Source organism: Malania oleifera, chromosome 7 (assembly GCF_029873635.1).
Source record: "Malania oleifera isolate guangnan ecotype guangnan chromosome 7, ASM2987363v1, whole genome shotgun sequence".
Classification (NCBI taxonomy): Eukaryota; Viridiplantae; Streptophyta; class Magnoliopsida; order Santalales; family Ximeniaceae; genus Malania; species Malania oleifera.
Genome location: NC_080423.1, coordinates 84016401 through 84026896, shown reverse-complemented (window position 1 = coordinate 84026896; position 10496 = coordinate 84016401).

Sequence of the window (10496 nt, the reverse complement as noted above, 5' to 3'; positions counted from 1 at the left end):
ACTTACTGAGCGTCAACTCACCCCATGATTTTAACATTTTTCAGGTGAGCCAGCTGGGCAGGCTCACAAATAGAGAGTATTTTGATTACCCTGGTTATAGGGTAAGTTTTTGACAAAGTTTTGTATTTTTGGGGTAGATAATACTAGAGGGATTTGTTTTGTATGGCTATGGTCGATATATATAATGGATTCTGGTATTGTATAGTATTTGCATATATATATATATATATATGGTTATGTGATTTGTGTTCCGTTGCTTAGGTATGGATATAGATATATAGATATAAAATAAATAAATAAATATAGAGAAGTTGAGGGTGTTACAATTTTGGTATCAGAGCCTAGGTTGCTAGGTTCTGTAGACTTTAGAGTGCAGCGAGAAACAATACCAGAATATAGAAAAAGATTTTGAGGTTTTGTTCTGTGATCTGAATACAAGATTTCGTGGTGGTTTCTGTGTTTTTCTTGGGGTGACAACTTCAGGAAAGCCATAACAAACTATCGACGAGTTATATATTTAGGTTATGGGATGTGATTTGGGGTTAGGATCAAAAGGGGAGGTTAATAGAGAATTTTTGGAGTTTTAGTTGAATGAGTTGGGTCTGTAGAGAAATAGAATTCTGAAATGGTGTTCTATGTGTTTACAGGATGGACCCAAGAGGCAATAGCACTCACGCTAGTAGGGATGATGGTGTTGGTCCTTCTGGAGCAATAGGTGGGGATTCAGATGCTGTGCTATGTAGTGTGGCTCAAAAAGTCATGGCTGAGATAGCGCGGAGTTCTAAAGAGCAGGAAGGTCCATCTTCAGTTCATGTATTCACCATAGAGAAATTCATGAAGATGAATCCGCCAGTTTTTTTTGGAGCGACTGACCCTGCAGTTGCTGAGAATTGGGTGCAGGAGGTAAAGAAGATCCTAACAGTATTTCACTGTACTGACAAGTAGAGAGTTATGTATGCTACATATAGGCTAGCAGGGGAGGCCGAGAGATGGTGGTTAGCCACCAGACTATGAGCAGAGGATGACTCCAGTGCCGATCACCTGGGCCCATTTCAGATATATGTTCTGTAATAGATACTATCCTGCTTCGGTCAGAGAGACCTGAATTCAGGAGTTCCTGAGCCTATCCTAGGGGTTGATGACAGTTCAGCAATACACAGCGAGATTTATCAAGCTTTCACGTTTCTGCCCATATATCGTCCCCGATGAAGTAAAGAAGGCTAGAATGTTCGAGAGGAATTTGAGGCGAAATATCTATAGGCAGGTGGCAGTATTGAGGATCGAGGATTTTACAGAGTTGGTTGATAGGGCCATTATAGCAGAGGAGAGTCTACTGAAAGAGATTGAGACGCAGAGTCAGAAGAAGAGGACCGCACCCTCGAACTTTCAGGCAGGTCCCAACCGAGGCCCTTGGAGAGGGGGTAGATCTGGTGGAGGCCAGAGACAGATGGTAGAGCATGGTGGATTTTAGGGTGGACAGCTTCCTGCCATTTGTCATAGATGCAGACAAATACATCTTGGTGAGTGCCGACTAGGGGAAAATGTTTGTTATCGATGTGTGAGGCCCGGTCATATGGCTCAATCGTGTCAGCTGCCGTCGAATTATGCACAGGCTCCTAGACCATTTCAAGGTGGATATCAGGCGCCCCACGGTGGTCGGCAGAATAACACTGCGCCGGCAAGGGTCTATGCGTTGACACCGGGAGATGCTGAGACGGCTAGAGACATGGTCGTAGGTACTCTTACTGCTTTACCATATAAAATGATTGTTTTGTTTGATACAGGTGCCACCCACTCTTTTATATCGATGGGATATGTGAAGATAGCTACAATAGAGACATAACCATTAGATATAGAATTGTCTGTGGGTACGCCGATGGGATCTGTGGTTAAATGCAGGAGGGTACTCCGGAATTTTCCAGTAAGTATTTAGGAGAGAGTGCTATTAGCTGATCTTGTGGTCCTTGATATGCAGGGGTTTGATGTGATACTGGGCATGGATTGGTTAGCTATTTATCACGCAAGTATTGATTGTCATATGAAGGAAGTAATTTTCAGACCCCCGGGTGAGCTAGAATTTAGATTTACGGGTTCACGCGTGTGTGCCTCGCCACAACTAGTGTCGGCTATTCAGGTGAGGAGACTGCTACAGGATGGTTATCAAAGGTATGTCGCATATATAAAAGAATTTTCAAAAGAAGCACTGAGAGAAGCTGACATACCAGTAGTGAGAGAGTTTCCAAATGTATTCCCAAAAGAATTACCTGGTTTGCCGCCTGATCATGAGATTGAGTTCACTATAGACTTGTTGTCGTGATTTGCACCAGTATCTAAAGCACCGTACCATATGGCTCCAGTCGAGTTGAAAGAATTGAAAGATCAGCTACAAGAATTACTGGATAAGGGTTTTATCAAGCCCCGTGTGTCGCCCTAGGGAGCGCCAGCTCTATTCGTGAAAAAGAAAGATAGAACCTTGAGGTTGTGCATCGATTATAGGGAGATAAATAAATTGACAGTAAAGAATAAATATCCTCTCCCTAGGATCGATGATTTATTTGATCAGCTCCAAGGGACCTAGGTTTGCTCTAAAATTGACCTGCGGTCGGGTTACCATCAGGTGAAACTTAGAGTAGAGGACATTTCAAAGACTACTTTTTGTACCAGGTATGGGCATTACGAGTTCTTAGTGATGCTATTCAGGTTGACCAATGCACCAGTAGTATTGATGGATCTAATGAATTGGGAGTTTCATCAGTATTTGGACTAGTTTGTGGTTGTGTTCATTAATGATATACTGGTCTACTCGAGGATTTTTAAGGAGCACGAGCATCATTTGAGGCTGGTGTTATAGATATTGAGAGAAAGGAAATTATATGCAAAATTTAAGAAGTGTGATTTTTGGTTAAAACAGGTCACATTTCTCAACCATGTGATCTCAGAAGCAGGTGTATCTATTAATCCAAGCAAAATAGAGGCAGTGGTGAGTTGGGAAAAGCTAAGAAATGTTTAGGAAGTCAGGAGTTTTCTGGGATTAGCAGGTTATTACCGACGTTTTGTGGATGGTTTCTCTAAGCTATCAGGTCCATTAACAAGACTTATGAGGAAAAATGTAAAATTTGAATGGACTGATGACTATGAGCAGAGTTTTCAAGAGTTAAAGCGGCGGCTAGTTTCAGCTCCAGTACTAGCTATTCCTTTATGGGAGAATGGGTTCGTGATATACAGTGATGCCTCTTTGAAAGGTCTTGGATGCATGTTGATGTAGTACAGCAGGGTCATTGCATATGCGTCCAGACAGCTTAAAGAATATGAGAAAAATTATCCTATCCATGATTTAGAGCTTGCTGCAGTGGTGTATGCTCTCAAGATCTGGAGGCATTATTTTTATTGTGGAAAGTGCGAGATTTTCATGGATCATAAGAGTTTGAAATATTTCTTTACCTAGAAAGAGTTGAAAAAGGCAAAGAAGTGTGGCTAGAGCTTATTAAATACTATGATTGCACGATTAGTTACCACCCAGGAAAAGCAAATGTAGTGGCAGATGCTCTAAGCAGGAAATCAGGGGGACCCGTACTGGCAGCTATGGAGATTCAACACTCAATTCTGATGGATTTAGAGAGGCTCAGCATATAATTGGTAGAAGAGAGTCCTCAGCCGTTTGTTGCCATCCTAGTGTTTTAGCCTACGCTATATGAGAGGATTAAAGCAACTCAAGATGATGATGCAGAGTTGGTAGAGGTGATGACCAGAGTGCGGGATGGTCAGGGAGAGGAGTTCAGCATATCAGATGACGGAGCTCTGCAATTCTGTACTAAGCTATGTGTTCCTGCAGATACTGAGATCAGGAGAACTATACTGGAAGAGGCTCACAGATCCCTATACACGGTCCATCCCGGCAGTACTAAAATGTACAGGGACCTGCGAGAGTATTTCTAGTGGAGTGGAATGAAGAGGGAGATAGCCGAGTTTGTTCAACAATGCTTGACGTGTCAGCAAGTTAAAGCTGAGCACCAGAGACTAGTAGGACAGTTGCAGCCACTATTTATTCCATAATGGAAATGGGACCACATTCCGATGGACTTCGTTATGGGGTTACCACCAGTGCGACAGGGACTAAATGTGATTTGGGTGGTTGTTGATCGTCTGATGAAAACTGCTCATTTCATCCCTATTAAAATCGGCTATTCCATAGACAGTTTGGCAGAGATATATGTTCAGGAGATAGTTCGCGTCCATGGTGTGCTGGTATACATAGTCTCCTACTGAGATCCTCAGTTTACTTCACGATTCTGGAAAAGTTTTCCGGAGGCTATGGGTACATAGTTAACTTTTAGCACTGCTTTCCATCCCCAGATAGATGGTCAGACTGAGAGGACAATTCAGACCTTAGAATATATGCTTCGCGCGTGTGTGCTAGATTTTGGGGGTAGCTGAACTTAGTTTCTACCACTAGTTGAATTTTCCTATAATAATAGCTATCAGGCTAGCATCGGCATGGCTCCATACGAGGCATTGTATGGTAGGAGATGTCGTTCTCCTCTCTTTTGGGATGAGGTAGGCGAAACGCGAGTTTTAGGTCCAGAGATAGTACAACAGGCTTGTGACAAGGTCCGACTAATTAAAGAAAAAATTAGTACAGCACAGAGTCGGTAAAAAAGCTACGCAGATACTCGCCGCCGAGAGTTAGAATTTGATGTGGGAGATCGAGTATTTTTTAAGATAGCTCCTCTGAAAGGAGTTATAAGGTTTGGAAAGAAAGGCAAGTTGAGCCCTAGGTATATTGGCCCTTTTGAGATACTTGAGAGAATAGGGTCAGTTGCCTATAGGCTAGCGTTGCCACCATCTTTGGCTAGAATTCATGACGTGTTTCATGTTGCTATGTTAAGGAAATACTTCTCAGACTCGTCCCACATAATCAGTTGTGTAGAGATAGAGCTAAAGGATTCATTAGTTTATGAAGAAACACCAGTACAAATTTTAGACAGAAAGACACAAGTACTACACTAAAGAAATTCAATTAGTAAAAGTTTTGTGGAAGAATCACGCTATAGAGGAAGCTTCTTGGGAACTCGAGGAGCATATTAGATAGAGATACCCGCAGTTGTTCCAAGAGGTATAGAGGTAATCAGGTAAAATATAGTATCTAGATAGTGTTTCTTTTGCAGATACATGTATTAAATAGATAAAAGTAGTTCTTAGTTTTATATATGTAATCTCCCAAAACATAGTATATAACCACGGTATTCCTCCGCCATAAGGGAGGGCAAGTAATAAAATAAGTAGACTTTTTTTCCTTTATGGGATGATAAATGGAGATACAAATGGTAAATTTCAAGGACGAAATTTTATAAGGAGGGGAAAATGTAAAAACCCGGGATTCTTACATAGGGCCTTGTCAACGAACACAGGGGATTCGTCGACGAGCACATAAGGGGACCTCATTGACAAAGTCACACCTCGTCGATGAGAAGATACCGAGAAGGGTTTTTGGGACAGTCTGAAATTCGTCGACGAGGGAGGAAGTTCATTGACGAAATTATTGAAGGACTTGTCGACGAGGCAACGTGTCTCATCGATGAATCCAGTCCTATAAATAGCTGGAACTCAGATTTTTAACCAAAATTCAATGCAGCACCCTTCTCTCTCTCTCTCCTACGACCCCCTCCCCTTTTCTCTTCGATCCTGGCCCCATTTTTTGCCAGATTAAATATCTGAGACCACCACAATGCTACTGGTGAAGTTCTCTGCAAGTCTGCCGGAGCGGATCGTGGGGAAAGTTGATTTGAAATTCATCCCAAATCCAGGGTAAGGTATTTTATTCAGATTATGTCTTTCTTGTAGTTATGAGAAATGTTATAGGTAAGAAAATACTGATGTTTTGTTCTTGGGGAATTGATTTTCAAGGTGTTGAGTGAGAACTCTGCGGGTATAGGGCCAGAATTTAGTAGGGGCTTTTTAGAGTTAAGGAAAGAGAAATATGCTATGCTAAGAATTTTTATAATGTTATCAAAGATTTTACACATATGTGCAATACTAGTTCATTACCCAGTTTTACAGAATATGAGTGTTGACTCTATGAGTCCAATCCGATTTTTGATAATGACAAATCACTTGATATTTGATCTGTGCATTGAGTTTGTGAACAGGACTTACACTTAGCATGCACGGAAAGATAACGAGTCATGGACGCCATAAAGTAAAGATTATACATTTTAGAAAGTACCATAGAACTCAAAGAGTATGAGAATCAAGATTCAAGCGGCAAAGGTCAAGAATGTTTTAGGAATGGGTATTTAGAACTCATGTACATACATTTTCGTACGATTTATCTTGAGGCTCAATACAACTTAGAATGATTTTAGGATTCATGCATTTCATGTAGATCATTAGAGTACATACATGGGCTTAGAAATGTTTTTAAAATCATGGAAAACTTGTTTTATAGAAGACCTCAAGCAAAGAATCAAAGTAGAATTTTAAACTGGAAATGAATATGTGTGAAAAAGGGGACTTCGGTAGCCTGAAGTTATCGTTAGGCGCCTGAAGAATTTCTTCCGTAGCCTGAAGATTAAGTTTGGTAGCTTAAAGAATTAAAGGGAAAGACAGAACCTGGCTGAGGTACCTCAGTTGCCTAACCTTGGAACCTCAGGCACCTGAAGTTGCCACTTCAGGAGCCTGAAGTCGAGTTCGGTTGCTTGAACTCGCAGGAAAGCCTAAAAATCAGTTCTTTATTAAAAAGACACGCGAGGTATCTTATTGATCCAACAGCTAAGATCAATCATAAGGGAAATATACTATATATTATTGTTGGCCTCATAAGGCTTACAATTCTTATTTTGATGATAACAAATCAAATTATATGTTTAATATGTTTCAAGTAAAAGTTTTCAAGAAAATAACAGAGCTCAAGTGCATAAGAAAGTTCAATGGATTACAAAGAGCATGACGAGCAAAGTTATTTTGTGAAAAGCGCAAAGGAAAGATTGCAACTACAAAGATGATGGAAGAACAAGTTTAAAGACTAAACGAATTATACTTTTAAGGATAATTCTAAAATGTAAGTATTTCAAAGTAAATCTCAAGTATAAAGTGATTTGAAGCTCATAAAAAGTTAAAAATATGTTTTTATACATATACCCTAAAGAATAATTTTCAAATCAATAAAAAGAAAGGGTTTAAGAAAAAGAAATTTTTTTTTTTTGAAATAACAAAGGGCCAGGCGACTGCTATGATGAGGTAGGCGACTGCTAAATTAAATAGAAGGTTTTTAAAAAGTCAGCAACTAGACAGGCGACTACCTAAACTGACAAGCGCTCGTGTGAACAAACCAGGCGACTGCCTGCATTCTGTGTCGAGAGTTGCTGTGTGACAGGCGACTGCCAAGTCATGGCAAGCGACTACCACTCGAACCTTGGCAATAAATTTTTTAGCGAGAAGATTTTTTAAACCACATTTTTGAATATATTTATTTCAAAATATTTGGAAATAAATTTTAGAAATCTTTGGGAGTAATGGATGATTTCTAAAGCCTCTATAAATAGTCTTAATCTCAAATTTTAATGTGTGAAAAATTATAGAGAGAACATTGATGAGATACTCACAAGAGTTTTGAAATTGTGTAATCTTCTAAAGTTTTCAGATCTAGTGATTTTCAACAAAATTTCTGATTCAGAAATATTTAAAGGCTTATAGATCAAAGTAAGTTTTCAAAGGTTTTAGATCAAAATATCTTCAAGTATTCAAAATTCTATTTTCAAAGGATCTATAACTCTTTCAAGGTTAAATTTCTGATCTGAAGTTGATTTATATTTTGAAGCAAAGTTTTCCAATAATCAGAATCTTTCATTTTCTTTGGAAAAATATTAAGTAATTCATACTAAGTATTGAGCTTGAAATTTCTTATATTTGAATTACTTTGAGGTATAAAGTGAGATGATCGTTGTACTAATTTGCTCTATTATGAGAGTTCTCCTTTGTACACAAATTTCCTTATTATCTTTCCAAAGTGATTCAGAGTTGTTGAATCGTTGAGCCAAATAAGGGGTTATTATTTGGAGAGGTGGGCTCTAGCCTAATCGAAGGAGTGTGTTGTAAATTGGTATTGTTCCACTAGGTAACGGAACTGATATAGTGGAATCTTTTGGCGTTTTTGCCAAAGGCGAGGATGTAGGCTGTGTTGAAGCCGAACCTCGTAAAAACTCTTGTCTCTTTCTCTCTGATTTACTTTACATTCCTTACTTGCTATTGTTATATGATTTATATGTGCAGGTTGCAGGTTCTAAATTGAGAAAGAAACAAAAAGTACTTGATATTTAGAAAGTATGTTTTGATTAATCGTTTTGCGGAAACCCAAGAAGGGAGTACGTTGATTGATCTGCGGAAATCTTGATCAAGTAGGGTGTATGCTAAGAGTTTACAGGGAAATCAACAAAAGCTTTTACATTTTGATTGAGTGATTGAATTATCATGATTTCATTGATTGACTTGTAAATTTAAATTTCAATATTCTTGAGTGTGGTTATCATTCATATATATATCTTGTTTACTGGGTTGTTAAAATCAAAAGTCTATAAATGATTAAAATTATAAAAAGAATCCAATTCACCCCCCCCCCCTCTTGGGAAGTTATTCCTCATTTCAATTATGAATATCTAAACCCTAGGAAAGTAGAGAGACACACAATAAAGAGAAGAACACACCTTGGTGCAAGATTGTTGATTATCTACTCTTAGTGCTATTCGATTGCATATACATCAATCTCAAATCTTCAAGCTCGAGAAAATCAAATCAGTTATTCAAAGGGAACTTGTTTACTCTACTGTACTTCAATTTAGTATTGAGGTTTGATCTTTCAAGTTATTAGTCTTGTGAACTTTACATCTCATTCATTACTTGTTCTTGACTAGTATTGAAAAGTATTGATCTTGAGTGTGCCTATTCATACAAAAATTAATTTTCTAAAGAGATCATTACTTAAGAAAGTTTATCTAACTTGGTAGATTAAATTTTGATTCAAGAGAATATAAATATACATATATATTCTCAAAGAGCTTATTATTGAAAAACCTAATTTTGATTAAAAGGGTGATCTTGAAAGTACCCATACATATACCAAGCTATTTTAAACAAGATCATTATTTGATTTATGGTGTGTGATTGATTGAAAGATTTGATTCAAGTGTGTGGTTTCTAAAAGGATCTATCTTTAGACACATTAGAGCTTGATTTAATATCCTTGGTACGTAAAACTATAATTTTAATTGAGGGATATTTTCTGCAAATTAATATACTTAGTTTTGGGATTGAGTACATGAGATAAAACTTTGTGATTTTGATTGAGTGTATATTCAAGACAAAGTTTTTGCTAACTAGTTCACTTCAATTATATAAGTGTGCATTTTTGAAAAGTAAACCAAGAACTCTAGTTTATTCCAAAACAGTTTGAATTTATCTTTACTTGAAAGTTTTGGTTAAAAAAAAAAAAAAGGGATTTGTGTGTTGAGGCATACCATACATAAAACGATTTTATCATTTTCATTCATTCACGAGCTTCAAGTTATATCATATGTCAATGTTTTAGGAATTTGAATTGTATTCACCAGCTTTTTGTTAGAAGCATTGTTTTTGAATGTATTTTCCAGATTATATTGTATACACTGTTTGGTGTGTGAACCGGTGTGAGAGGAGAGAGTTGTATCTCTTGTAAGCAGCGGAGTAGGAGGAAGCTGTGCCTCTTGTAAACAGCAGATTGTAAGGGAAGCTTCATCCCACTTTAAGGAGCAGGGTTTTAGTGAATCCTTGAATAGTTGCTCAAGGCGAGGACGTAGGCCAAGTAGGCTGAATCTTGTAAAACTGTGTTTGCCTTCTCTCTTCCCTTCACTATTTATTTTCAGCATCGCATTTAATTTCCTGCTTGCTTGTGTATGTTGAATAACTTTATACACACTTAATTGAGTAAAAAGGAATTCATTGATAAAATAACTTTAATTCAGATATAAGTTCCTATCATTAATTAGTTAAACTTCGAAATAGGGATTGATTGGTAAATAGGTTTCAAAGAATTTTTAAAATACCCAATTCACCCCCCCCCCCCTCTTGGGATTACACCTTAATTAACAATGAGTTTTAAATACTTGTGTGGCCTGAGTAGATATTTATGTGATGAAGAACTTATATAGTTTTTACAGTATATCATACTATACCGATTACACAGATATAGACAATATATTACCGATATTTTATCCAGAACAGTATATTACAATTGTACTCAGATCAGTATGTTATAGTTTTATACAGATTAGTATATTATAGATATTTATCCAAATTAGTATATTATAGCTTTACTCAGATCAGTATATATTACAGCTTTATACAGAACAGTGTATACAGTGTTTATAGTATGTCATGTTTCCTATTACCATAACATACAGAGTATATGGTACCGTCAGCCGTGTTCGGAGAGTATGCAGCTCCCAGTTCGTTGGGTTGAGGGGGCC